Source organism: Bactrocera neohumeralis, chromosome 2 (genome assembly GCF_024586455.1).
Source record: "Bactrocera neohumeralis isolate Rockhampton chromosome 2, APGP_CSIRO_Bneo_wtdbg2-racon-allhic-juicebox.fasta_v2, whole genome shotgun sequence".
Taxonomy (NCBI): domain Eukaryota; kingdom Metazoa; phylum Arthropoda; class Insecta; order Diptera; family Tephritidae; genus Bactrocera; species Bactrocera neohumeralis.
The window spans coordinates 54,629,299-54,656,794 of record NC_065919.1 but is presented as its reverse complement, the minus strand read 5'-3'; the positions used below and the strand labels follow the sequence as shown (position 1 = coordinate 54,656,794).

The 27,496-nt window shown below is 34.2% G+C and overlaps 1 protein-coding gene and 1 long non-coding RNA gene across 5 annotated transcripts in view; one reads left to right on the top strand and one right to left on the bottom strand.

Moving 5' to 3' along the window:
* Positions 1 to 27,496, bottom strand: part of LOC126767900 (ubiquitin carboxyl-terminal hydrolase 46) — a 57,831-nt gene that overhangs the window by 28,578 nt on the left and 1,757 nt on the right. The window lies entirely within an intron of this gene.
* Positions 11,485 to 26,761, top strand: LOC126767903 (uncharacterized). 4 transcript variants are annotated; one of them, XR_007669177.1, is made up of 5 exons: positions 11,485 to 11,545; positions 11,729 to 11,848; positions 13,008 to 13,169; positions 13,234 to 13,397; positions 23,779 to 26,761. It is a non-coding gene; the product is annotated as an uncharacterized LOC126767903 (long non-coding RNA). The 4 variants fall into 4 exon arrangements; XR_007669178.1 differs by lacking the exon at positions 11,485 to 11,545 and having other exon boundaries at positions 11,573 to 11,848; positions 23,779 to 25,724; positions 25,791 to 26,761; XR_007669175.1 differs by lacking the exon at positions 11,485 to 11,545 and having other exon boundaries at positions 11,573 to 11,848.

Genomic DNA, 27,496 nt, shown 5'->3' with positions numbered 1-27,496 from the left:
GGTGATTGGCTGCAGTATTAAAGAATTCTAATTTTTTCAAAATTAATCTCCGATTAAGTATTAAAGTGCATTAATTTCTACAAATGCACATTATTTTTATTTAATTATCAGATAAAATTAAAAAAAAAATTAAAAAAAAACTCGTTTTTCTGACCTGCTAAGGGTTTTTTAAATTTATTTAATATTTATTTTATTTTTTTGGTAGAAAAATTATTTTAATTTTTTGGTAGAAAAAATATTGTATAAAATACTCTTATTTCTTATATAAAAATTAAAAAAAACAAACTACCATTATATGCACACACCCTAACCAAACACACTCCATATGACTTGACATTTATGTTGATGAATATTTGTGGATATAAGAATGTCATTGGCTTACAAAAGACGAAAGCAGCAGCGGCAGCAGCAATGGCACCCACACCAGCACCTACACAAATAATTTCCTTGCAAAGTTTTATGACACGCCGTTAGCAGTAATTCAGCTGCCACAACAGCCGCACGATTTCCTTCATTCCCAAAGTTATTTGTACACATTTATTTATTTATTTGTATTTTCGTACACAACGCGTACTACAAGTGTCAATGTAGGGTGCGGCCCACCAGCAAGAAGAAGCAGTGAACGTCGCCTTTGCCATTAATTTAGCTGCTGATCCTTTGCTTTGCCTTTGTACGCGCGTAGACGCATAGCAAAAAGGCATTCGTGACAAAGAATGACACAAATATAAATTGAAATGTGTATGTACGTACATACATATACATATGTACATATACACGTGTGTAAATATATGATTGCTTCATATAAAAAAAATGTGTATATGGCAAATGTCTCTTGATTGCGGCAACGCCACTGTAACTCCATTATAAACAGCGAGTGTAAATAAATGTGTATTTATCCATATTATTACATATACCTATGTATGTTTTACATATGTGTGTAGCTATATAGTTATGTGCTGAAAAACAAATATGTAATAACGAAATGCATTCAACAGCGTCTGGAAATTTGTAAGTCCCCTGCATTTGACGAAGGGGAGCTGTGCCTTTTTACATGTGCATACACACTTAAGAATATACATACATACATACGCGTATGAATATATGCACTTATTGTACACTTGTCTATATTCACCAAAGCACTTAAAGGCCTATAGTCATAACAGATATCATGATATTGTATTCGATAGCTGTTAAGGAGATAATGTTGACATATATTTTCATTTTATTTTTCCAACAGCAGACGGAAAATATGAATGTAAGTATTCCAAAACAAAAACAAAAAACAAGCAAAGGAAAGAAAACAAACGAACGAAAAAATATTCAATAATACGTAAATATGTATGTATGTACATTTAAGCTATTATATTTTAATGTAATATTTACATAAGAAAAGTTTGTTACTTTGACACATTTGTAAGTTTCTGTTTTTTCCATAAAAAAATGTAATGAATAATAATGGATATTGTGTACACAATAAATAGTTAAATGCAGTTGACATAGTGTGGTCCATTTGCAGGCAAAAATAAATTTACACAATTTATTTGAATGATGAGTGGAGAGCAACTCTTATATGATACCATTAAAATGTAGATATATTACAGTTACGGCATAACTAAGGCATCAGTGATTATGTGAACACAGTATAATATGAAAAAATTGCATTGAAGTAAGTCTTTGTACCGGTTATATATGTACATATGTTTTGAATATAGTCATAATAAAAAATAATAATTTATGTAATTTTTCTGGTGTTCCACAAATGGGGAAGTGTGTTACAAGCGAAATATTTTTCATAAATAATATAAACATAAATTATGTGAGACAATAGTTTCAATATTATACAACGTAGGGCACTTGGAGAGAAGTATTAAAATTATTAGATATCTGAGTAATTATCATGGACTATAACCATCAATAAGTCAAGTTCAGAAATAAGTCAGGAGTGATTTTCCGATGAACTCTGTGTACAACTGAAGTACTTATTAATAATTTTTCAGCCATTACCTTTGGATTTGAGACCACGAGTTGCATTCTATATGCACGTCAAAAAAGCAAAAAATAAAAAATTAATAAAAAATTAATGAAAAAGTTAAAAAAAAAGTTTAAAAAAAATATTAAAAAAAATATAAAAAAAATAAAAAAAAAAAAAAAAAAAAAATAAAAAAAAAAAAAAAAAAAAAATAAAAAAAAAAAAAAAAAAAAAAAAAAATAAATAAAAAAAAAATATAAAAAAAATAAAAAAAATTAAAATATAAAATAATCATAAAATATATAATGATGATTCATAACATGAATTCACGAACTAATCCCTGCAATTGCTGAAAAGCAAAAGTTAGTACTTTTATTAGAGGTCACTCTATACCAGAGATGCCCGACTCTCCTGTCATTGGAAATGAGAGAGCCGCTCACCTACCCAACTTTGACAGTTGACTGGATGTGGTAGGTTTTGACGTTTCGCAATTGAAACGACTGAAACGGCCAGATTTAAATTCTAACAAAAATATATGTGAACGGAGGGATTTATTGTGCCATTTCTAGATCGCTAATAAAAAAAAAAAAAAAATGAAAAAAATGTAAAAAAAATGTTAAAAAAATGTAAAACAATGCAAATTAAAGAAAATACGAAATTTAAATGTATTTGTGGAAACGTTTTGTAATGTGATGCATAGTAGTATTAATTTTCAATTAAAAATTAATAAAAACATTTTTAAGCCTTCTCACACTGGAATAAGTTGGGCATCACTCTAAACATGTCAGATGGTGCCAGTTGAAAATGAGTCAGAGTGAATAAACGATAGCTTAAAGATTCAGAAGACCAAAGAAGTCAGATTTTATTGAATAATTTGGAGTGGATTGTCATTGTTTATTTAGTAGGGTGCGTCATGCCGCACATACCATGAGACCATCGATTTGATTTTTTATACAACAGGCTCTGTAATGTATTACCCGCTATCCCAGACCTCCCCGAGCTAGAAGTTATGCTTTTTGCAAGTCGAATATGTAGGAAACTCTCAAAATCAATTCAGGGTTTCATATCTAAGAGGTTATATTCACTTGTGATTAAAAAAAATATATGTTTGCTTATATAACGAATATAATTATGTTTGAAAATATTGTCCGAAAATTTTAAGTTGATCTGACAAATAGTTTAGGAAGAAGAGTACAGAAAAAAATTAAAAACTAAACAAAGTAAAAAATTTCAAAAATTATGAGCAGACGAAGTGGGGGGTCTCTAAAAATTTCCACGTGACCATACCCATGATTTCAATCCTAGTTATCTGAAACCGAAAAAAAGGATTATTAATCTAGAATAATGTCGCAATGGCCGGAACTACGGAAAATTGGGAAAATTTTTTTTTCACAAAATGGCGACTGCCTGAAAAAAAGTTTTTTTGGATCACTTTTTCTGACTATTTCGAATTTTTTCAAAATAATAAAAATAAAAATTTGGGGATGGGGCTAGTTCCAACCATAGACAAGAGTATAAAGAAGACTCTATAAAAATTTCAAGTAAATCGGTCCAGTAGAACCTGAGAAATCGTGGGTATCGTTCCGAAAAAGTCAGTTTTGAGAAAAACGCGTTTAAAGTTTCGCGTAAAGTCTTTTGTTCGATTAGTTCCGGCCGAACCAGTTTGAATGCCGGGTCAGAAAAATGCCTATATCTCCGAAAATAATTTGAATTTTGAAAAATCCTCTTGTACACATATTCTTGAATAGTTAAACTTTGAAAATATAAAAAAAATCGATTTTTTTTTTTTAATTTCTAGACCAGAATACCCCCTTAAGTTTTCACATGATTTCCTTATAAGTTTTTAACCCCGCTCCGTCATTTCGGTTTTTTGATTTAAGATAAGTTTCAACAGAAAAATCGTCCCACCGTCCGACACCTTTTTTCGGAGGTCCTCCTGAAGATCGGCTACGAGACCCCAGATGACCTTTCAGGATTAAAAGTCACTGTGAGCGTAAATTTTTTCACAAAACAGCCGTCATTATACCCTGAACAGGGTATATTAAGTTTGCCACGAAGTTTGTAACAACCAGACGTAGTATATTACGAAATTTTATATGGATTACTGCTTAAGGTAATAATATAATCTCCGAAAAAATTGTTCAGATCGGATTACTATAACATATAGCTTCCATACAAACTGAACACATAGTTACTAAAAGAAATGCACCTGTGAAGGGTATATTAGCTTCGGTGCAGCCGAAGTTAACGTTTTTTCTTGTTTTGTCTAAAATCAAAATGTTGACTAGTCCATCGGCATTTGCCTGTATTCATATATTGAAATAATTGTTTTTATCTTGAATTTGATAATTTTAAGAAGAAAAAATATCCTCACCGCCAGACAACCTTTTTGGAGGTTCTTCTGAAGATACGAGACCAAGGGAATCCACAACTTTTCAACATGAATCACCGATTATAAATCCCTTAAGCTTAATATTGAGCTATATCATGAGTTTTTCAATCAAACTACCCTGTAAATTGCTGCCTTAATTTACAAAAATGTTCGACTGAACCTCTTCAAGGTTAAACAAGCCGCACAAACAGTTTATATACTAAATATATAATATATACCATACACAAGTATTTACATACTAGACGCATAAAGGACGCTCAAATGAAATGTGTTTGAAGAGATATACAAACGCGATACACATCCGTATATGTATATAAGTAAATTATTTCAGTTTTAGTGCCTTTTTATCGATCGTCCGAAATTAGGTCAGCGTTTGAATATAAAGAAAAACATTAACTCTGTTTCAAGTCACAATGTTTGCCAGTTAAATTGAAAATTGAATTAGTTTGAGAGTAAAACGATAAACATTAAGGCATTAAACCGTAAATGAATGCAATTTCTGATAAATCAACAATTATAAAATACATACATAAGTACTGATAAGATAAATTAACTGCATATAATACCATTAATTAATCAGACTTTTTACACCAAAGCGCAAAAAAACCAATCAAATTTATATAATTTAATCAATTTAAATTTGCTTCAAATAGTAGTTAATTAATATATAATACGCGAAAGCCAAAAAACGTATATGTCTATGTATAGTACATATGTATACACACATACATATATAGTATAGTTACGTATGTATTACAACATAGTGTGAAGAGTTTTTATTCTCATGAAAATGCGACAGCGATTTCAGCGAACTGTGAAAGCAAATCAAATTATATGAACTTACTCATACCCACTCGCTCTGAGATATCCGATACTTTACAATTGCTTTTTTTATGGTTTGAATATAAAACTTATTTTAATGCATGACGTTAATAAGTACATGCATACATCCACACATACATACATAGTAAAAACTCATGATATAGCTTATACCAATTTCGAGAATCTTTAAGCTAAACTAACCAAACAGAAAACAAGTAAGGAAGGGCTAAGTTCGGGTGTCACCGAACATTTTATACTCTCGCATGGTAAAGTGATAATCGAGATTTCATAATACGTCATTTACATATTTTTCAAATACCGTATTTTTGTAAAGTTTTATTCCGCTATCATCATTGGTTCCTAATGTAATATATATTATACAGAGAAGGCATCAGATGGAATTCAAAATAGCTTTATATTGGAAGAAGGCGTGGTTGCGAACCGATTTCACCCATATTTCGTACATGTCATCAGGGTGTTAAGAAAATATTATATACCGAATTTCATTGAAATCGGTCTAGTAGCTCCTGAGATATGGTTCTTGGTCCATAAGTGGGCGGCGCCACGCCCATTTTCAATTTTTAAAAAAAACCTGGGTGCAGCTTCCTTCTGCCACTTCTTCCGTAAAATTTAGTGTTTCTGACGTTTTTTGTTAGTCGGTTAACGCACTTTTAGTGATTTTGAACATAACCTTTGTATGGGAGGTGGGCGTGGTTATTATCCGATTTCTTCCATTTTTGAACTGTATATGGAAATGCCTGAAGAAAACGACTGTGTAGAGTTTGGTTAACATAGCTATAGTAGTTTCTGAGATATGTACAAAAAACTTAGTAGGGGGCGGGGCCACGCCCACTTTTCCAAAAAAATTACGTCCACATATGCCCCTTCCTAATGCGATCCTTTGTGCCAAATTTCACTTTAATATCTTTATTTATGGCTTAGTTATGACACTTTATAGGTTTTCGGTTTCCGCCATTTTGTGGGCGTGGCAGTGGGCCGATTTTGCCCATCTTCGAACACGGACGGACAGACGGACAGACAGACGGACGGACGGACGGACAGACAGACATCCGGATTTCGACTCTACTCGTCACCCTGATCACTTTGGTATACATAACCCTATATCTGACTCTTTTAGTTTTAGGACTTACAAACAACCGTTATGTGAACAAAACTATAATACTCTCGTTAGCAACATTGTTGCGAGAGTATAATTATGAACAAAGCTAAGCTGTTTAGCAAAGTAGTTCGCTACATACCCGATTTTGTAAACATTTACTTAAGTATTTAAAATTTATTATTTCACATTTAATACGCATACGCATAATAAAACAGCCGCTTGAATTAGCTTCATCAAATGATAGTTTTGGTAATACCATCTGATCAAATTTGACCCGGACTAGTCGATTTCAACTATCCAAACCAATTCGATAAAAAGTTTTTTTTCTAGACTAATACCAATCGTGTGAAGCTGATGTCCCTTTGTGGGTTTTTGACAGCTGTTTTTTAAAAACGCCAAAAGTTTATTTGGCGATTTTTAGCATACTAAAAAAATTTAAAAACGTGTTTCCTTGAAACTTTATTATCAGAGCTACGAATTTATTGCAAATGTTGCAGACGTCTTACGTGGAGTCACACACAAGTATTTGAGTGCCACAAAGGATTCTGTGAAGGTATGAAGGCTTGAAAATCGTCGTGTTGACAACAGAGAGATAGCAAACGATCTCAAGAGCTCTTATGGATCGACTCAACACATTTAGCTTAATGTTTTGGGTATTAAGTTCAACAATGCTAGACTAGAACCAAAAACCTGAATTTTTGGATTCAACTTTGGAATGCTCGTATTGAATCAGGAGCCTATTTTGAACAGACCATTTCATTAGCAACTTGACTGGACCCAGAGTAATGCTGACTTTGCCGTATTTTTTAATACTCAGGTTGCCTTTTATATTTCGGTATTTGGCGACGCTAGCGTTAGAATATGTAAATTCGCAAATGTATCGTAAAACTCGACATTTTTGATGCTACACATGCTCATAATGCTTTGACATACGGAGCGCCATTTTGTCGTTTACAGTGATTTAAAATACTCTTCTCAACCAAAAATTGAAATTAAATTGCGTTCATTTTCGTGCATTATTTTTTACAACATTCGACGTGGATTAACTCATCAAGAGCGCATAGATGAACTTATTTAAATTTTTAACGATGAAGCTTTCTCAAGGACCATGTTTATTAATGGTATGATGAATCCACTCGAATACTCACTCATAGAATTTATTTTTCTTTATTGTCGTTCAAAATCAATTGTTAATCCGAAAGCTATTGATGCTGTGCGTAAAGTGATATTGCAAGACAGTCATGTGACTTGGCGTGAAAATTAAACGACCATAGGCATTAGTGGTACTAGCATATATTCAATATTGCATGAGAATTCCACTGTAGACAAATAGAAAAATTTTCAAAAAAAAAAACAAAGCCCGTGTCGATTGGTTGAGAGAAATGTTAACAAAATACGATACCAATCCTTCGAAACATCCATGACATCGCGAGTGAATCGTGGATTTACGCATATGGGCCATAAAGTAAACAGCAGTCAACTTTATGAGTGTTTCAAGATGAGCAGAATCCAACAAAAGTTGTTCGCGCACGAAGCACTTTGCTGTTTTGTTTTTTTTGGAAAAACTGAACATGTCTCAACCGTATCACTAGAACAACGCAGAACAGTAAATTTTGTGTGGTACATAACCATTTGTTTGCCAGTTGTCTTTCAAAAAATCAGGAAAAATAACCGCCTAAGACAGGTCATTCTTCACTATGCTCTAACTCATCGACTTAAATAACTGCATTTTGAGCACTCCAAGCATCGATTAGATGAGTCATCCTCCGTGTAGAACTGACTTTGCACCGAATGACTTCTTTTTATTCCCGTTCGTGAAAATAACCTAAGAAATGAACGATTTTCGACTCCTGAAGAGGAGGTTGATACATTCAAAATGCATGTTTTGCAGTTACCTCAATCGGAGTGGCAAAAGTGCTTCGACAATCGGTTTCAACGCATGCGAAAGTCTTACAGATTTCCGGAGAATATTTAGAACGTCATTCGATTATTATACATAATTTGTTTTCGTTCTCTAATTCCGAAATATAAACGGCAACCAACGTATTTCTCTATGAAAATTTAACAGAATGTTTTTGGAACGCCATACTACAATGTACCATTGATTTTGAAAATAGATTTTAACTGTTTCTTAAAAAAATCATGAACAGACTAACACAGCTCCTTCTTAACTTCTTTTCTTCTACTATTAAAACTTTAGCTCTCACTCTAAAACATAACAAAGACCTCAATTAAGAAGTCTACGCTGGACAAGTGAACATAAAAGCAACATGTCAGCCACTATTTGTTTTTTTCACTGATCGAATGACATTATTAGCCAATCAAAATAAGTTTAAAATTAATATAATATATGAACATGATTATAAAATAAAAAAAACTGTGCCTCGACAAAACCGCTCATCTCTTAAAAAAAGAAAATAGAAAGCTTTGTATTTCAAGCCACTTTAAAATGACAGACACTTGAGTTTTATTTGCCAGCTATGAGAGTACAAATATTACTAAAACAAATATGGACGTATATCGAGCGCTTGGCTTAAATACATACTTGACACAGTAAATGTAATCAACAATTGCATAATAAACGAAGCCAAAAAGGAAGCCATAAATACAATTTTATTATTTTCACACCATTTCCTCAGAAGTGCTTTTTCAAATAAATATAAAACAACAACTGAGTGAATAATGTCACAAGTATGAAATGTATGGACATTGCATTGAATCGCGAAGGAAAGCAAGTCAAAGCAAAAAAAACGAAAAACAGTTATGTCAAAAGCAGTAATGGTCGAGCATAAATCATTGGCAAAGAAATGACCAACACCAATTGAAAAGAGCCTAAAAAGGCAATCTCACATAAAACTGTAAAAAGTTTTTTCTCTTTTTTTTCTCAGAAAAGCGCACCGCTAATATATCGCCTGCCGCCAACCCACCTGCAGCAACACCAATGACCAAATACTCACAGCCGATAAGGTGAGCTTCGGTGCGCATTTCCAATTCGGCGCCATCAAACATTCAGCGGCCCACAAAGTGGGTAAGAGTTGCTTTGCCTGTGTGACGTTGTCTTTAATTAGAAGTGGAATTGAAATTGGAATGGAATTAAGCATTGCGAAAGTGTGGACACACACATGCACACACTCACGCACAAGGAGAGACGAAATGACAATGTATGGAGAGTATTATACCAGCGAACTGCTGGCCAACTGTTTGGGCGCAAACGAAAGAAAAACTCGTTTGTTGCAAATGAAACTGGAAGAATGCGGTTGTGATGGAAATTCAAAAAAATAAAAAAATAAAAAATATAAGCGAAATAATAAAATAGAAGCTTAGCACACAATGACGCTGAGCAGGCGCTGCGTTGGGAAACCGAAAGCGATTAAAGTTGCAGACAAAAAGATGTTTGTCGCTTAGGCGGCAGGCAATTCGATGTGTCTCAGTTATACTAAGTATAGTGGTGAGGTAAATAATTGCACCGTATTGGTATGGAAATAAAAATTCAAAAAATTTTTCAATTATTTTTGCCAGCTGATATGACAAAGTTGATTTCATCTAACAAGGAAATTATTGCGACCCATCCCCCGACTGCTGGAGTCTCCGTTACCGGAACGCACCCTGAGTTATATGAAGTCATGAAGGATTAAGTGTTGGCATGTTTGTATTGGCTCAGGAGCCTATTTTGAAGATAAGAATGCAGAGTTGTATTCAAATAAGTAAAAATTAATTGTTTTTTTTTGTCAACCGAGTCAAATTTTAGCCTTGTTTCATAGAGAACCGTTCCCAATTCAGACAAGTGGTATATTTTGTCTTAAGGGGGAGTGTGTCATGAATTTCAAGTAATTTTTAAAGTGTCGTAAGTGATATTTTTAGTATCCATTTTTTTATTAGTTATTTGTTAATTTTAGAAGAGTACAGAAAAAAATTAAAAACTAAAAAAAGTAAAAAATTTCAAAAATTATGAGCTGACGAAGTGGGGGGTCTCTAAAAATTTCCGCGTGACCATACCCATGATTTCAACCCTCCTAGTTATCTGAAACCAAAAAAAAAAGATGATTAATCTAGAATAATGTCGCAATGGCCGGAACTACGGAAAAGTGGGAAACATTTTTGTATCTCCGAAAATAAGTCGAAAAATCCTTCCAAGGTCATATTTTTGAAAGTCTAAACTTTCAAGATATGCAAAAAAAAAAAAATCGATTTTTTCAAAATCCTAGACAAGAATACCCCCTTAAGAGCGAACGGTTCCTTACAAAACATGGCTCACATTTCGGGAAAACAAGTTTGGTGAAACTCTATGTAATTTGGTTAAGGATTGAACATATCTTTATAACTGTGCAGTTTTCTTTGTCAGCACTGTACATACCTTTATGTAAGTTACTGACGCCTGTTATTTAAAGTTTTATCTCAACCACTGACCAACTGGCAATGTATAGGCATAGGCAGTCGCCTAAACACTGCTAGCCGAGAAGATAAAAGATCGCTACTGCATGCCAAACAACAATGGCTTAAGACGACTGGTTGTCAACGTGATGTCTCTAACGCAGTAGGTGCCACTAGCTTCCTAAGGCAACGCTTTACAAATAATTATTTTAATATATTCAAAAATAAATGCAAGTGTATATCATTGCTTGACGTTTAACTCATACAATAGCTGGTTCCAACCACCTGCACTAAAGCTGAGGAAGTAAACTATCTCCAAAAGGGCTGCTAGTGGTTATGTTGCGAAACATTGATTAGACACATGATGCACATTTTTGTAGCTGTCAAGTAATTACTTGTTTGTTGTTGCGCTTCTTATTATGTTTGTTGAGTTTAGTGGTAGAAGCGTGAAACACGAACAATTCTGCTGCGGTTAAGACGATAATAAATGTAAGCGCCTTATTGCGAATTCCATTGTGTTTATAATTGTTATTGTTATTTTTGTTACAGTCTTGCAATTACGTGGTGAAAGTATCGAATATCAGCATGATTGCTATTGTACACATATTTAAAGTGGAGTTGCTCTATTCTTAGGTCATTGCTTAACGTCATTACTCAGTTCTTTGATTGCTGAGCACGGCTGTTGGGGTTCGCGGGGCGTTACTGAGACTCGGTAAGGTGAACACAACAGCGCTTGAATTGCAAAACGCGCGTTCGTTAGTTCGGGCAGTTCGTCATTTGTCAGCCACAGTGTTCGTTTTTGTTTTTGGTGCTTTACCTGGCAGTGGGTGTCAGATTGCGCAAATGCTCCGGCACCTCCACACCTATTGCAGTGAGCCTACTCTCAAGCGTATTTTTTGCACGTTTTCTCAATTTGTTTATGTTATTTCGTATACGAGTATTTTTCAACAATTCTTGAATGCTAAAGATGGCGCGCCTTTTATGGTTCGCAAACCAAGTTATTATTCAAAGTGCTTCAATTATGTGTTAATGTATTTATTTATTTGCCTATAAGGGAAGAATGCAATGAGACAGCGAGAGGAGATAATGCGTGGGCGCACGAATGCAAAAAAGAAAACCAAAAAGAGGAATTAATATTTAAATATGCATGACGTGCAGTACGAAGGAAGAAGTGGTAAGAATTTGTAAAATATGTAATTTTATGCGCGAAAAACTTTTCTCATCATAGGCAGAATATTGCACATTAGTTTCCATAGGGTGTCAATAATTTTCTCATTTTATTTTAACGAACATATGGTGAACTTCTTTCCATATCGTCAAATCACCAAACTGAGAAAGGAAAATGAGAGAAGACTGTAAGGTATACACTGTTAGCTCTTATAAATATAAACCATCCGTTATGTTTTTATAATTGTTTAAAGAGGCGTAACGAAATTGACTCTAAATCATCACAATTAATTATATGTACATATAATTCTAAATAACCCCATTTTGGTATTATGAATTACATGCTTTTTGTTTTAGGTTATTTCTTCTTTATTGGCGTAGACACCGTTTACGCGGTTATAGCCGAGTTAGATTATTTAAGGCGTAAAAATCAGCCTTCTTTCAACAATTTTTTTTTTCATATAAAAAATAAAATATTTTATTAGAATATTTTATTGTTACAAACATACCCTACTACTACTAACAAAGAAATTCTAAAATTTTTGGATAAATAATATTTTAAATTCGGCCAGTGAGACGCCATTTCCGTTGAAAAGTGCGCCCGCGATGGCAGGATTACTCGTTACATCATCAAGTGAAAAATACTTGTTTTAGTTAAAACGTTAACTTAGAACTTGGACGAAGGGAAAAAATCTGAAAATTTGATCGTTTTTTTCCTTCGTGCAAGTTCTAAATTAAGGTTTTAACTAAAACACGTATGGGGCCACCGAACATGGCTTCGCAATAGCCGAGTTTAAATTTTTTTTTCCAAAAATTTCAGATTTTTTTTTACTAGTAGTAGTGTATGTGTGTAACAATAAAAAATTCTAATAAAATATTTAATTTTTTATATGAAAAAAAAAAATGTTGAAGAAAAACTGATTTTCACCCGAGGAAACCCACGTAACCCCTTAATATAAAATTTTAGTTAGAAAAGAGTATGTATCTAATAATTCACGTGTTTTCCTACTGGGACACTGCGTGTTTGACATGTTTTGCACCACATAGAAGTATTCTCATGAGTTTTATTAGCATCTTAACGGCTTTTGCTCGTTTTTAGTACTCTCAGTACGACATTAACTCTTGCAGTAAAAACAGGAAAACTTTTTACATTATGTTGTGCTTAGCAGAATGAAAGGTCCTTAAACTCATTGCGGTAATAAACCGAAAACAACAACTACAATTACAACATGCTTCATATCTCTAAAATGCGAACTCAAGTCCACTTATTCAACTATTTCTGAATGATAATTGGAAATTTACACACGACAGTTTCCCAGGCAACGCATGTAAAAAATATTGGCATAATATTAGATAATGTTTTTATTAATGATTTTTATTATTGGAATCTAGAAACGCGGTGAGACTGCAAATAGAGGGAAATCGCTGTTAAACACAAACACATTGATACAATCAACATTCAACATTAGAGGCTTTGAGAAGGCGCAACAATTAATAGAGAAACGGAAGAGAAGTGACACAAAAAACAGCAAGCAAAAAACACGAAGATAAAACAAGTGCGTTAATTAAGTTGGTAATTAAGAAGTAGATTAGTGTAGAGTACATTTATGCGTCTGCGTTCTTGTCTAATGTAGGCAGACTACATTGCGAACCACAATTGCTAGGTAGGAAGTGTGAAAATTGTATATGAGTAGGGTCGTTACTTGAATTTAGGCACTCTTATATACATACTCAAGTACTTGTGGCTTCTTGGTAGGTTATATAAGCATGTACAAATACAGACACTTACTTACATAGGCTGTATATAAGAACTTTTGGCATTATGTATGTATGAAAGAATGAGTTTAAACCAAGTATTGGCGTTGAACTCTCAGACTTGCCTTTATTTAGTTGCAAATGTCAATTCCCAGCAGTAATTTGTGGGCGTTCTTAAATTTGGGGGGTAACTCCACCAAACCGCAGACCAAAAGTTATAAATTGATGATCGCAAAATCCAAAAGCTTACAGCTAACCACCCGGTTTTGATGACTAGCACTTGAAATTTATTTACCAACCACCGAAATCACCTGCTACATAACGGTAACATATTGAACATTGAAGTCTGCAGCGTATAGACTAACGCACTGTTCACCCTTAAGAGAAGATTTCTGCAAAAATGCACGAATAAGCGGAATAATGCATTCAATACACGTCTTCTCACATATTATATATGCATATATTGTGATAAAAAAGTACCCGGAAATTGTAAATAAAACGCAAAATATTTAATTATTCATCAATATTTATTTTGTCGCCTTCAAAGTAATTCCCACTTGATGTAATACACTTATGCCAACGATTTTTCCAGTCCTCGAAAGACTTTTCATAAACCCTTTTTGGGATGGCCTTCAGCTCTTTCAGCGAATTTTATCTTATTTCTTCGAACGACTGAAAACGGATTCCACGGAGTGCCAATTTCAGTTTGGGGAACAAGAAAAAATCACACGGTACCAAACTGGTGAATACAGTGGTTCTTCTTCTTCTTAATTGGCGTAGACACCGCTTACGCGATTATAGCCGAGTTAACAACAGCGCGCCAGTCGTTTCTTCTTTTCGCTACGTGGCGCCAATCGGATATTCCAAGCGAAGCTAGGTCCTTCTCCAGTTGGTCCTTCCAACGGAGTGGAGGTCTTCCTCTTCCTCTGCTTCCCCCGGCGGGTACTGCGTCGAATACTTTCAGAGCTGGAGTGTTTTCGTCCATCCGGACAACATGACCTAGCCAGCGTAGCCGCTGTCTTTTAATTCGCTGAACTATGTCGATGTCGTCGTATATCTCGTACAGCTCATCGTTTCATCGAATGCGGTATTCGCCGTGGCTAACGCGCAAAGGACCATAAATCTTTCGCAGAACTTTTCTCTCGAAAACTCGAAACGTCGACTCATCCGTTGTTGACATCGTCCAAGACTCTGCACCATATAGCAGAACGGGAATTATGAGTGACTTATAGAGTTTGGTTTTTGTTTGTCGACAGAGGACTTTGCTTCTCAAGAAAAGTCCTCTCTCGAATACAGTGGTTGATCGATGGTAATCATTCCGTTTAGGGCTTTAAATTTGGTCACAATCGTGGCTCGATGCAAAGGACAATGGGACGAGTCGAGCAAGAACGCATTTCATACCCAAAACATCAACCAAAATCATTCAAACGGACTCGCGAGAGATGTCGAGGGCTCTTGCCATCTTTTTAACACTTGTCTGACGATTCTGAAGCATCATATCCTTCACTTATAATTATTATTATTTTCAGCAGTTGAAGAGGTCGAAGGTTGCCCAGAACGGAGCATGTCTTCGACAAACTCTCGACCGTCTTTTAAGGCTTTGTACCACTCGTAGGATTGTGTTTGTGACACGAAATTAGGTTAGAAATAAAAAAGATGTTAGTCAAATTCTTTGTTCGATATTTTTATCCAATGTAAAAATCCCAATTTGATTAGAAATATTTGTCATTTTATTGGTTTAAATATTACTAAATAAGACCACAATAAAAACCGAACTGCATTTCATAGACTCTGCGACTCATGAAGGAAGAAATATGTGTCGTACGTATACTCTACTCATTTACTACTGCATTTGTATATTAACATAGTTATTATTCTACAATGGAAATAGACAGCACGATTTTCTTTCCATGCAATTTCCAATACGCAATATTCAAGTGGGGTTCATGGCACTCCATATGTGGCACAACTATCAAGACGCCGTGGGTTCAAGCACTTTCCGCCCTTGTAGCATACTATAACTGCCGCTAACCGTGTTTGTTCATTTCAGTTGCGCTTTCCCCCTCCGCTTTAACTAGCCAATATACATTATTGCTAACTCAATTGTTGGCCACGTCGTAGTCTTTCTGCAATCGGCAGCTGGTGGCACTCATGCTGTTGGCGTTGCTACCTACAGCCATCGACGCTGCCGAGCTCTGATTGCTTTGATTATATGCTCCGTATTGCCAATCATGTATAAATAATTAGTTTTATCGATTTCCTGCCACTGCAGAGTAATAAGAAAGCAAAAAATAATTAATATTTCTGCAATGCAAATTTAGAAGCTTGCGTTTTTGTTGCATTCAAGTTAGATACTTTTGACAAAGTCAATAATAGAAATGTCTTTCATACTAGGTGTTATCTATAGAATGCAATGTATCTGATTTTCAAGTTCACACAACTCGTGTTGCATAATTTGCACTGTAGCCTTAACACTTTGTCGCCATTTTTTATGGCATGATATGTCAGTATCAATATCAAAGTGTATAAACATGCTTAAAAAGGAACAGTATGCGTCCTTATCTGTAAAGTGATATTCAAAAATGTGAGACATCAATAAATATATATACAAATATACACAGAAATATTACTGTAAACACATAAATGGGTACATATGTATGAGGCTGCTATCTAGCCTAACGAAAGTGGCCCCGTAATTCTAGTTGATTAGCTGAACAAAGAAAAAGTTGATAATAATGACTGGAATCAAATATGAAAAGAAAAGTTAGCATGTGCATATTATTGGCAAAACAATTACTGGAAAACTATTGCTCAGAGGCTATAATCATCAATTCGATATCATGGCTCCCCTTCACGATTTGTCATTTATTGGTGACGTCTTTCCATATAAAATACCCGTTCGTATTTTGCGTTGTCGGAGAAATATAATATTCTTTTACATAACTTCGTTAATTGGAGTGAAATTTTTCCAATGAAATTGAGTGCTATCGTATTAGTATACATTATACGATAATCTTTTTTATATACGCTATCCTTTAAACACCCTTTTACCGCCCCAATCTCAAAATTTTTTGAGTGCGAAACGGTATTTGGAGTCATAGTACCAAGAAAAAATCACACAATTCCATAAGAAAGTAAACTAGGCTTGCACTTTTGGGTACATTTTAGAATAACATACTGAATTTGGAGCTAAAATGTATATGGACTGATAGATATGGTTCTCTATATTACGACCCATTTTTTTTGAGATATTTGTTTTTGAAGTTCATATAATTAAAGATTATAATTTTTGTAATAATTTCAATTTTGAGGATCTCTACATGTCATATAGATCGACTCAACACTTTTTGGTTAATGTTCTGGGTATGAAGCGGTTCAATGATCGACAATCACCAAAATAGCTGAATATTTTGCAAAATCTCAACAAAAGATGACGTCGAAACTGTTCAATAACAAAAATTAGCCAACACCTGTAAAACCAAAAATCTCTGAAGAAATTGAAGGACATTCCAGCCGAGGCTTATAAAAAGTGTATGAAGTGGATAGGACGTTGGCACGCCTGCATTGGCTCAGAACCTTATTTTGAAGGCGATAATAAAGACTTGTTAAAAAACGTATAGATGCAGTTTCTTTCATCAGTCCGGGTCAAATTTGATCTTATGATAGTAGTAGTTAGAATAGTCGCAAGATGTTATAGAAATAATACAACACATAAGGTCGTAACAGGCATTCAAGGTTACATAAACTTACAAAACACTGAAAAGTCGTTAATATGCTCAAACTATCATTAAAAATAACATACTAAAATCACATCCAATATGTGAAAGTAATACTCCAAATTCTCGAAAAATATTAGATTGGGCTATTGATAAATAACTTTTGGGAAGGAAAAAAGGAATTGGTGATTGAGAATCGACGATTAACAGTCAGAGATCTTACTGGCATCGTTGGAATATCGGAAGGATGTGTGAAAACCATTTTTAAAGATCATTTGAGACTATCAGCATATCATGAAACATATTATTACTGGTGATGAGTCTTGGACCAATGGAAAATTATTTGAGGCACGATTCCGATTACTTTGGCAGCGGGGTAAAAAAAACGAATTTCCATATAAATGGGGTATGTGCGGATAGGGTAACTTCTCCAGAGGAGGAATATCCAAAAATAATGTAAAAATAACTAATATTTTTTGAAATACTACTAAGAAAACATGATCTATGTTTCTCTAAATTTTGTCACATTTTCCTCTTGTTATATTTAAATAACACTTTAAAGATTGAAATAAGTTCACATTTCACTTTTATTTTGTAATATTTTACCTATATTTATTAATTTAAAAATCACTTAGAACACTCATCGTTGCAAAGGCTAGATTGTTTACAATTGAGAGGAAAACGAGATTCTTAACGATTTTTCTTTGTTTGTTCTTTTGCGTGATTCTTTTTTCTATATTAATTATAATAAAAAATACTTTCCAACAGTTTTCAAGTTATAATATTGAGTTGTATGTATATATATGTACATATGTAACAACATACATATGATGATCAACAGATTTATGTTTAATAAAAAATAAAGGAATTGGTGATTGAGAATCGACGATTAACAGTCAGAGATCTTACTGGCATCGTTGGAAAAATCGGAAGTACTTTCGATGTGTGTTAAAATAAAAAAAAAATATATTGAGTTTCGTTATGAAGTGGTTATATTTTTTGGTTATCTTAACTAATATTCAAACAAAGTTTGAGTTTTCATTATAAAATGGTTAAATATTAGTATATAATATTACATATTTGTTTATTAAATTAAATAAAGAACATATCCATATGAATGGATAGAGGAATTTTTGGGAAAAAAGGCATTTCAGCGAATTTCCTTATTATCACATGGCCGCGCTCCATTTCGTCGTAATTTTAGCACACACATGATGTTCACTACGAGTGTAAAATGTAATTTTTAAAATATCTGTTAAAAGTGAGTGGATTTATTAAAAGTTTATAGTTTATTAATTAACAGTGAAAAATGTGAGTAAAGTGTGATGAGTGTTGAAATGCTCGAATTTTGGGAATTTTTGAACCGAATATGGTAAAAAGCGTTTTATTTACCTATAATCCTATATATTTTTTAATCAGGAGGACTTCCTCTTTCCAACGGTACCTTCAAATCGCGGCGCCAAAGAAATCGGAATTGTGCCTTATTTGATATCCAACTGAAGCTCTAGAAAATTTGTTGATACATACAAATACAATGTATGTACATATGTATGTATGTATGTATGTAGGTATCACAGCAATGTTTGGGAAACACGCTTTCCACAATTTTAGCAATTTAAAAATTGGTTATTTTTCAATTTCAAAATTTAAATTTTAAATGAGAAAATTAGTTTTACAAGTATAATAAAACCCATGCCAAGCAGAGCGACAAGCTGGAGGCCAAGCACATGTAATCGCATACAAAAATATGCATTTATTTACATACATATATGTATATACATACATACACACATCCAAGTGTGGAAAACTCAGCTACACAGCGGTGGTTATGAAAAACCAAACAAAAACAGCAACAAAAAACAGTGAAGAGACCGACCGCAGTCAAAATCGATTTTTCCAAGGCAATACAGGAAGTTATAAGCCAACGTTGTGACATATTTTTCTCATATGTTACATACAAACACACAACATTTGACATTTCACCAAGTTTGTGGAAATCTTCATACTATTTTTAATGGAAAATAAATAAATGTTACCTTTAAATTTGTTGTGAAATTTGTGAAAATATCTAAGCTTTACGAATCATTTGTTATTATTTTGAAAAAAACAAAGACGAAAGCACGCTGCAATGCACAGTTATCCTTGTTTGTTGGAATTGACCGTTCCACTAGCAATTTTTTCACTTGTAAAAAATTGTGTGAGACAATATGCATGAAATTTAATGAAAATTAAAATATTTTTACACTTTTAAGCAGTGGCAATGCATGAATAACACTTTTCATTTATTTTATTACTGCATTTGAGCAAATTTTGGCATAAAACTTCAACGCACTTTTACCACAAATATTTTGCACTTCAAGATGCGGACCACTTTGTCGAAGTAGTTACAACTAAACAACCGAACTTGACACGAAAACGACGACGCAGCACAAAAGCACCCAAGACAGGCGTAGTTTTTTCACTATTAGAGTATATTACTTTGGTACTACGGTTGGGCAAGTAAGTGCCTGGAAAAGATAGTAAACCAAACGAATTGCAGAAATATGGCAAATGATTGCTGGTATTGGTACTCGCTGGAAATCACTACAAATTGCAGTTACACTAAAGAATTCGCATGCACATATGTATGTGTGTGTATCAAAACTTGACACACAAACCACCAACAATATGACACTTTACTTTGCGAATAAGCTATGGTGAATTTCTTGCAGCACAAACCGTCACACAAAGAAGGTGTAATCCGAATATAAAAACACAACGCACTGTTATAATTTGAAAATAAATTGCCGAAATTGCAATTACTTATTATTAATTCTTATCACTTTTTTATTTTAAAACGTAATAATCACATTTTTCCGAGACACGACGCACAAATCGCTTTGCTACACTAGAGAAAACGTCGCCAGCCGATTCATTGAGGAATCGAAAATCCGCTACCGCGTAGATACAGAAATGGAACGCGATTGAGAGCAAAATTGCTGGCCACCACCACCGATACCCACTAAACGAACAACGCTGCCACCGCTGCTGTTGCTGCTGCCCTCCTACAGCTACTGATATGGCTCGTGACGTGAAATCTATGCTGCGCTCGCAGACATAACCCGCGCGGCCAGAGTGCGTGTGTACTTATAACGCTGGCAGTGGTCATATGTATTTCAACACCATTCTTTTATTTTCATTCCATTTTCATGTTGCGTCGAAATATTGTGACTCTCCCACCTTTTTAACGAAATAATACACCGTTTGTCTGTATAACCTCAAAGTACCTACATATGTATGTACAAAAGTATGCTGTCGACCCACTGGAGCTGACCAACATAATTATTGCCTCACCATATACACCTATGGCAGAGAAGTAATATAAAATCTCTCATTCTCTGTTATGAGCACGAGTATGCTCAGTTCTTGAAATTGGAGCAGGGAGGTTTTCTTGGTTTTTGAGCGTGGTGAAGTTGCATTTCGTACATGTACATTTGTATGTTTGTATAAAAGGTAATAACAACCCATGCAGAGATAACCTGATGATACAAAGCGAATTAGCATGAAAGTGGATATAGTTATGTTTGGAAGAATACCCTGATAAAGTTACTCGGAAATCTTTGCAGACATTTTCTACATATTCTCTCAAGTCTCATTTGAGTTAATTATTATTATAATTAATTAATGGCGCTGGTGATGAGAAGGAAAGCCATATTTTCAAACCAAGTACAAAAGTTAAATTTCATCCGTTCTAGTTTACAGAAATTTACCTGGATTTCAACCGACTGTTATTCTTGTTAAGGGCTGTTATTGCGGAAACTAGTCCTGTTTCGATTGCTAAGTAGTCAGTATTAGTAGTTGAATTTCTAAGCAGCTGAGGCTGAGATCCGCAGGTTCCGGGTCGGGTCTTCGTAACCAGAACGGACCCGGATTTTTATCCGCCTAAGCACGTCAACCCAGCAGAATTCTACCGCTACAACAACAAAAATATCAGTCGATTACAGCTCTTGCCTTTTACGGCAACAGCAGTCGCGTCTACGAAACCGAAAAGAACCTAGATTTTTATTCGGTCAAGTACTGCAAGTCGTCAGCATTCCTCACAATTATCTTAAAAATGTTTTCTGGCGCCAAAAGAACAACAACAACAATGTTTATAAAATCCTAAAGAAAACGATTCGCACTTTAAAACTAGCAACAATGTCTTTATACACGGTTGAATTTAAAAAATATAGAAAATATTCTTCGAAAATTTGAAATTTTATCCGCCAAATAGTTTCGAAGATATGAACATTTTTGTAAGAATTTATGGCTTAGTGTATTCGGCTCCTGAAACTTTAAACGCTTTTTCTCGAAATGTGTTTTCCGCGTCGGTGAGGAAAATTTCTCCGAAACGGCTGGACCGATCGACTTGAAATTTTCACTCTATTAGCTATATAGAGAGTCGGGTAATGATGCAAAGACCAAGATTTTTGATAATAATTTAGATTTTTAAGCCATTATGAAATGTAAGTTTTTTGGAAAACCGAAAATCAAAATGTTTACCAGTCCTTCAGCTATTATGACAACAAATATTTTTGGATTTTTGGATTACAGATAAATTTAAGTAGACAAATCTTCCTCCCCGTCAGACAGCTTTTTTGGAAGGTCCTCCTAGAGATCGGCTATGGGATCAAGAGAATCCAAAAAATTGCAAAATGAATCACGAATTAGTGAAGTACGTTAAATTCTGCGAACACGCCTTTTTTCTGGCTTGCAAGTGATTATAACGTTTTAAATCCGTCTCACTCCCGTGTCGTTATCATTTATATGCAGAATGTCTTAATTTGTTGTAAGTAAAGGCGAACTCAAGTGCATATAATATATAATATACATATGTGTATTTCATTTAAGCCATAAAATTTTAACCAGTTAATGTGCTTACTGGTGTTTCTTATCGTCGTGCTCTCGCTCTCTCGTTTGTAAATAGAAACTTCAATTTAACTCTTCAACGCCCTACATGAGAAGAGGAGTAAGTAACTCGATTTCATTTCTTATGGCGTGCTCTGGCGTAGTAACGCTGCCAAGTACCAGATAAGCTAAGTGTGGTGAATTACTAAGTGAGAATAGCAATTGCTGATTACTCATGAAAATATTTCTTATACATATGTAAGTAAAAAAGTAAATATGAAGAATGCTGATAATTATACAAACTATTCCGAATTTTTGTAGTCTCATAGCACAGTGGAAATATAAATACATATGTACACATTAAACAATATAATTACAGAAAATAAACATTATTAACTAGCACTGTTAGTCTAACAGCATAAACGCATGCGCTCCAACAACACAATGCACACTATCGGGAGTTATTTTTCTGTCATACGATTAAAAATAATAACTGAACACGCCTACTCATTTCAGCTCAATCTCGTATAAGCACGATCAAATAGTGAAGTAATAATTGGCACTCTGCGACTGTCTTCATCTACAATTATTCTCTCCATTTACGATGCACTCGCTGCCAATCGGACGCTCTTTCTTAACAAAGGCAACAATTCACGTCAATCTCATAAGCAACTGACTTTCTTTACTTCGATGTGTGTATGTGTATGTGTTACATTTATATTAACAAAAGACGTCAAAATTATTATAAAAATTTACTTATATAAAACGTTCATTTCTTACAAAAGTTGCAATGGTTCTTGAAGCACATTTTTGATTTCGCAATATTTGAGTTAGAAATAATAGATACTGAATCAGTCGTAATGGTCCGCAGGCGCCACCAGCGGCTTCGATTTAAACGACTTTAGCTTGTAAAGGCAGGCAGAGCTCACTAATAAAGCATTCATTCAGAATATATTTGACAATGCAAAATAGATACAATGCATTCAACTGCGTCTTTCGAACGATATTTTAGTTTGTCAACGGTAGATCAGGTAACTCAACTCACTTGCTATGAAAAAGGGAACCAGAAAGCTAATAACTTTTTCACAGCACGCACAGAAACAAAGACATTGTGTGACAATCAGGTAATTTTTGTGGAAGAAAGGAAAGACCACAGAAAAGGAAGAATGTTTCCTGTACTCAACTTTTTATGAGTGATCTCACTGATCTTCTTCTTCTCTAAACATTGAATAATTATTTGTTGAAATCAATATTTTCGAGGCCTTAAAATGTTTTTGAGACTATGTATGATATAAAACCGTTCTAGATTTCATTATTGAAGGTGTTATATTTACTTGCAAGCAAGGTTGCGAATTTCTCGAATCAAAAATTCTAAGCCTCGTATTTGGAATTCCAAAATAAAAAAAAATTAATTGAAACGTTCTTATATATTTTTTTTTTTATTTATTTATTTATTTTTTATTTATTTTATTTGCAAACTATCTTAATAAATTTCAACAAAATTTAACTGTAATCATATATAACAAGAAATATTAATCTTTCCTTCACTGAAATCGATTTTTTAATATAATCCATTTCGATATTCCCTACTTTTTTACAGGAAAAAGACAGCAACTTCAAATTCAACGGGGAATGTTAATTATCTATCAAAAAAACATTTACTTTTTTTGAAGATTATCTTTTTTAAATGTTGGCCGCAGCTACGTCTCATACGGTTTATCAGTTGAGCCCAATTTTCGATGACCCGTTCGAGCATTTCGACTGGTAACTGGCGATTGACACGCGCGATGTTCTGCTCCAAGGCCAAAATCGAAGTGGGATTGTCCGCATAGACTTAAGACTCTCCACATCCCCACAGGAAAAAGTCTAACGGTGTGACATCACATGATCTTGGTGGCCAATCGACCGGCCCCACACATGAAATTATCTGCTCATCTACGGAACAGACGTAGATTTTAATCCAGCCAAGGACTGTCAACTCGGCAGAATTCCGCTAAAATACTTCAGGGATGATTTCCGGCACTACGGTAACAACCTTTATTGGACTTATGAGAAAAGATGGGTAGTTGTGAGGAAGATTTTTTTTTTTTAATCTTTCTCGCCCACTCTGAAAATAGTGTTTCGAGAATAACGCATTAAAAGTTTTGCGGATCAACTTAAAATTTTTGGAGTGCTTGCGTGTTAATGTTCAAGTTTGTTGTCATCGCAGTCATCTGAAGCGAGGCTCAGGGAACTTGCTGTGGGGTGGAATGTGGACTGAGGTTTAGATGAGTGAGATTCATTGGGCATGCAAAGAGTTAGTTAGAGTCATGCTGGGATTCATTGAACGCAGAACATAGTATATTTGGCACATCTGAATAAATTCTAGATGGGTAGAAGCTTAGCGTACTACAATATACAGAACAAAGTGCGTGCACTTGGGATTCATTCCATTCAATTTATGAAGAACCGACTATCATAGGAACGCCACCAAATATAAGACCACCCGGCCAAAAGCCTTTAAAATATTTAAATATACATACGGTATCGCAATTAAAAAAGAGTATATAAGTATATCCAAACTAACTGTTATCTTTTGGCATATATCAAATAACCTTCTCAGAGAACAAAAATTACATACACCAATGTGCGTATGTACATATGTAAGGGTGTACATTCATGTGCATTTACACCACAAAATAGCTGCATTTATAGGCACATCACGCACTAGGCAATGTCGGTTTAATCAATGCAAACACATAAAAGGAGAATAGAGAAAAGGTATCCTAATACAAACATACATACATATGTACTATATATTTAGCTATATTACTCCTACAACTTAAGCATAAGTTTCGCGTTGCATACGTAATTTCAACATAAAAATGGAAGAGAGTGCAAAGTAGGGGTTTTCGCCATATGAATAGAAAATCGTTACCCACATTGAGAATGGTTGCACATCCTTTCATCTTTTCAAAAACTTTTGTAAGCAGGATTAATAGTCAACCCTTAAAAAGAATTCACCACAGTGTTATAAAAATTTAGAAACAACAAAATGAACTCTCAGAATATACGCAAAACGTGGGGTGGAGCATGCGCCTTGCCGAAGAAACTAAGTAATGCGAAAACAAGGAAATCGAAAATACATTCATTTATATGTACATATGTATGTACATGTGTAATAAATGCATATTGACGTGTATATAAAACACGTTGGAAAAAAGAGGCCAAATAAGTAATAATAAGGGTCGAGCTCCTTGCTGGTCAGACAAACTTGCAATAAACTTGAGTGGGATTGAAATTATTAGTTCTTTACTATAGTCTGTATGTATTTAGGTATCTGCTACGTACCTATATGTACAGTAAGTACATTTGTACATATTTTTATTATTACCAAAGCGGAAGAGAAGTAGGCATAGCGCATTAACAGCTATGCGCACGAAGAATGCGTGCAAACAGGAAAGTAATTAGGGTAGTAAAGTTTATTGAATGCGATGTTGAGTCATAAAATGTTAGGCAGTGCATAGGATATAGGCATAAGGAAATCCCAAGAGATTTTTTGCACAAGTAAATATGTGCATATAAATAAATAAACACGCACATATGTATTTACATACAGATCTACTTTTTTAGATCATTTTAATTAAAAACCATATGCAGAACTCGCAGACAACTTGTCTATAATAACACAGCGCTCAGATGCTCCTACCAAAGAATCGTTCAAACGAAAACTATAACATTTTGTTTCAGTGCTTTGCGTTGTATTTTATTTATAGCCGGCACTCTAATACAAAGCATCAAAACAAATACGAAAATGTCGCTGAACTAATAAAATGGAATTGCTACACCCACCCGTCAATCGCTGCTCCGGCCAGTTGGAACAACAAATGACATCAACACAGCCGGAATACATGTGCTGTTTTGGCTGCAAGAAATTATACAAAATGCTTAAAGAGGCGCAAAGCAATAATGATGTTATAATATATTTATGCAGTTTTGTTGCAGTCAATTGGGAGCAATATTTCTTCAATATATTTCACTTCAAAAACGTTTTGAAATACATAACCTGATTAATGGTTTTTAAAGCTAGTTTCATAGGAATGAAAAATTGTAGAATTATTTATGACATTCGTTGTGCAGACACAAATGAATATGTTTGTACATATGTATGTAATAGAGCCATTTTACAAATTTTTGATTAGAAAATACTGTGAACAAATTAATTTACGAAATGGTCTTATTTATCGTAAGCTTTAGGATAGTTGTTATTTGATTATAAGGATGTACTGTTATTGAAAATATTTAAAGAAATATATATCTATATATTTATGTACCTAAATGCCGACTCTTTTAATACAAGATTATATATGTAAGAAAATTGACCAACCTACATACTACAGAAAAACGCAATGAACTATAACGTTAAAATTAACAGCAATTGATGTGACAAAAACTGGTTTTCTTGCTTGACTCATTTTCGAGTCATTGCCTAAAGAAACATATTTATTTAAGCAACCAAACATTTAAAAGTTCACACCAAATAAATATGCACAAAGCTTAAATCTATATATAAACTCATACATGTATATGTACAGTTATGGACAGAGAAATAGCACACTTTGAGAATGTTAAAAAAAGATGTGAAAACACATTCACTTTCTCATCCGAATTTTTGAAATTTTTCTTGTCATCTGTATCTTAAAGTCGTTCCATAAATTTTCCATCGAGTTTGCATCGGACTTTGGGCTGGCCACCTCGGGACGTTAATACTTTCTTCAGTGAGTCAGTCCTTCACACTTTAAGCTGCATGCTTTGGATTATTGTCATGCATAAACATCCAATTCACTAGCATCGATTCCAAATCGAATGGTTCTATGGTATTTTTGAGAATGTTTAGGTATGCAAATTGGTCCATTCTACCATCTATCCTTACCAATGATCCAAAACCGTACCAGGAAAACGCTCCCCAGTCCCTTACGCTACCTCCGCCGTGCTTAACAATTTTTGTGGTGTATCTGGAGCTATACGCCTGACACCTGGGTCGATGGAGAAATTGTTTTCCATCCTATCCGATACGGTTCACCTTAGTTTCATCGCTCCACAGAACCCTTTTCCAAAATATGACTTCCTTTTCTAAATGTTCTTTAGCAAAGTCCAGCCGTGCTCTTATATTTTTTTTTGCCAGGTGTGGTTTTTTTCGACTGATGGCTGACAAATTCCGTTGTTTTACGTCCAGAAGCTTTGTGGATTTTTTTATTTTTGAGCAAATTTGGATCCCTTATAACAAAATTGATGGTATACAACCATTTTCCTCGAACAACTCATAATTTCGGCAATCT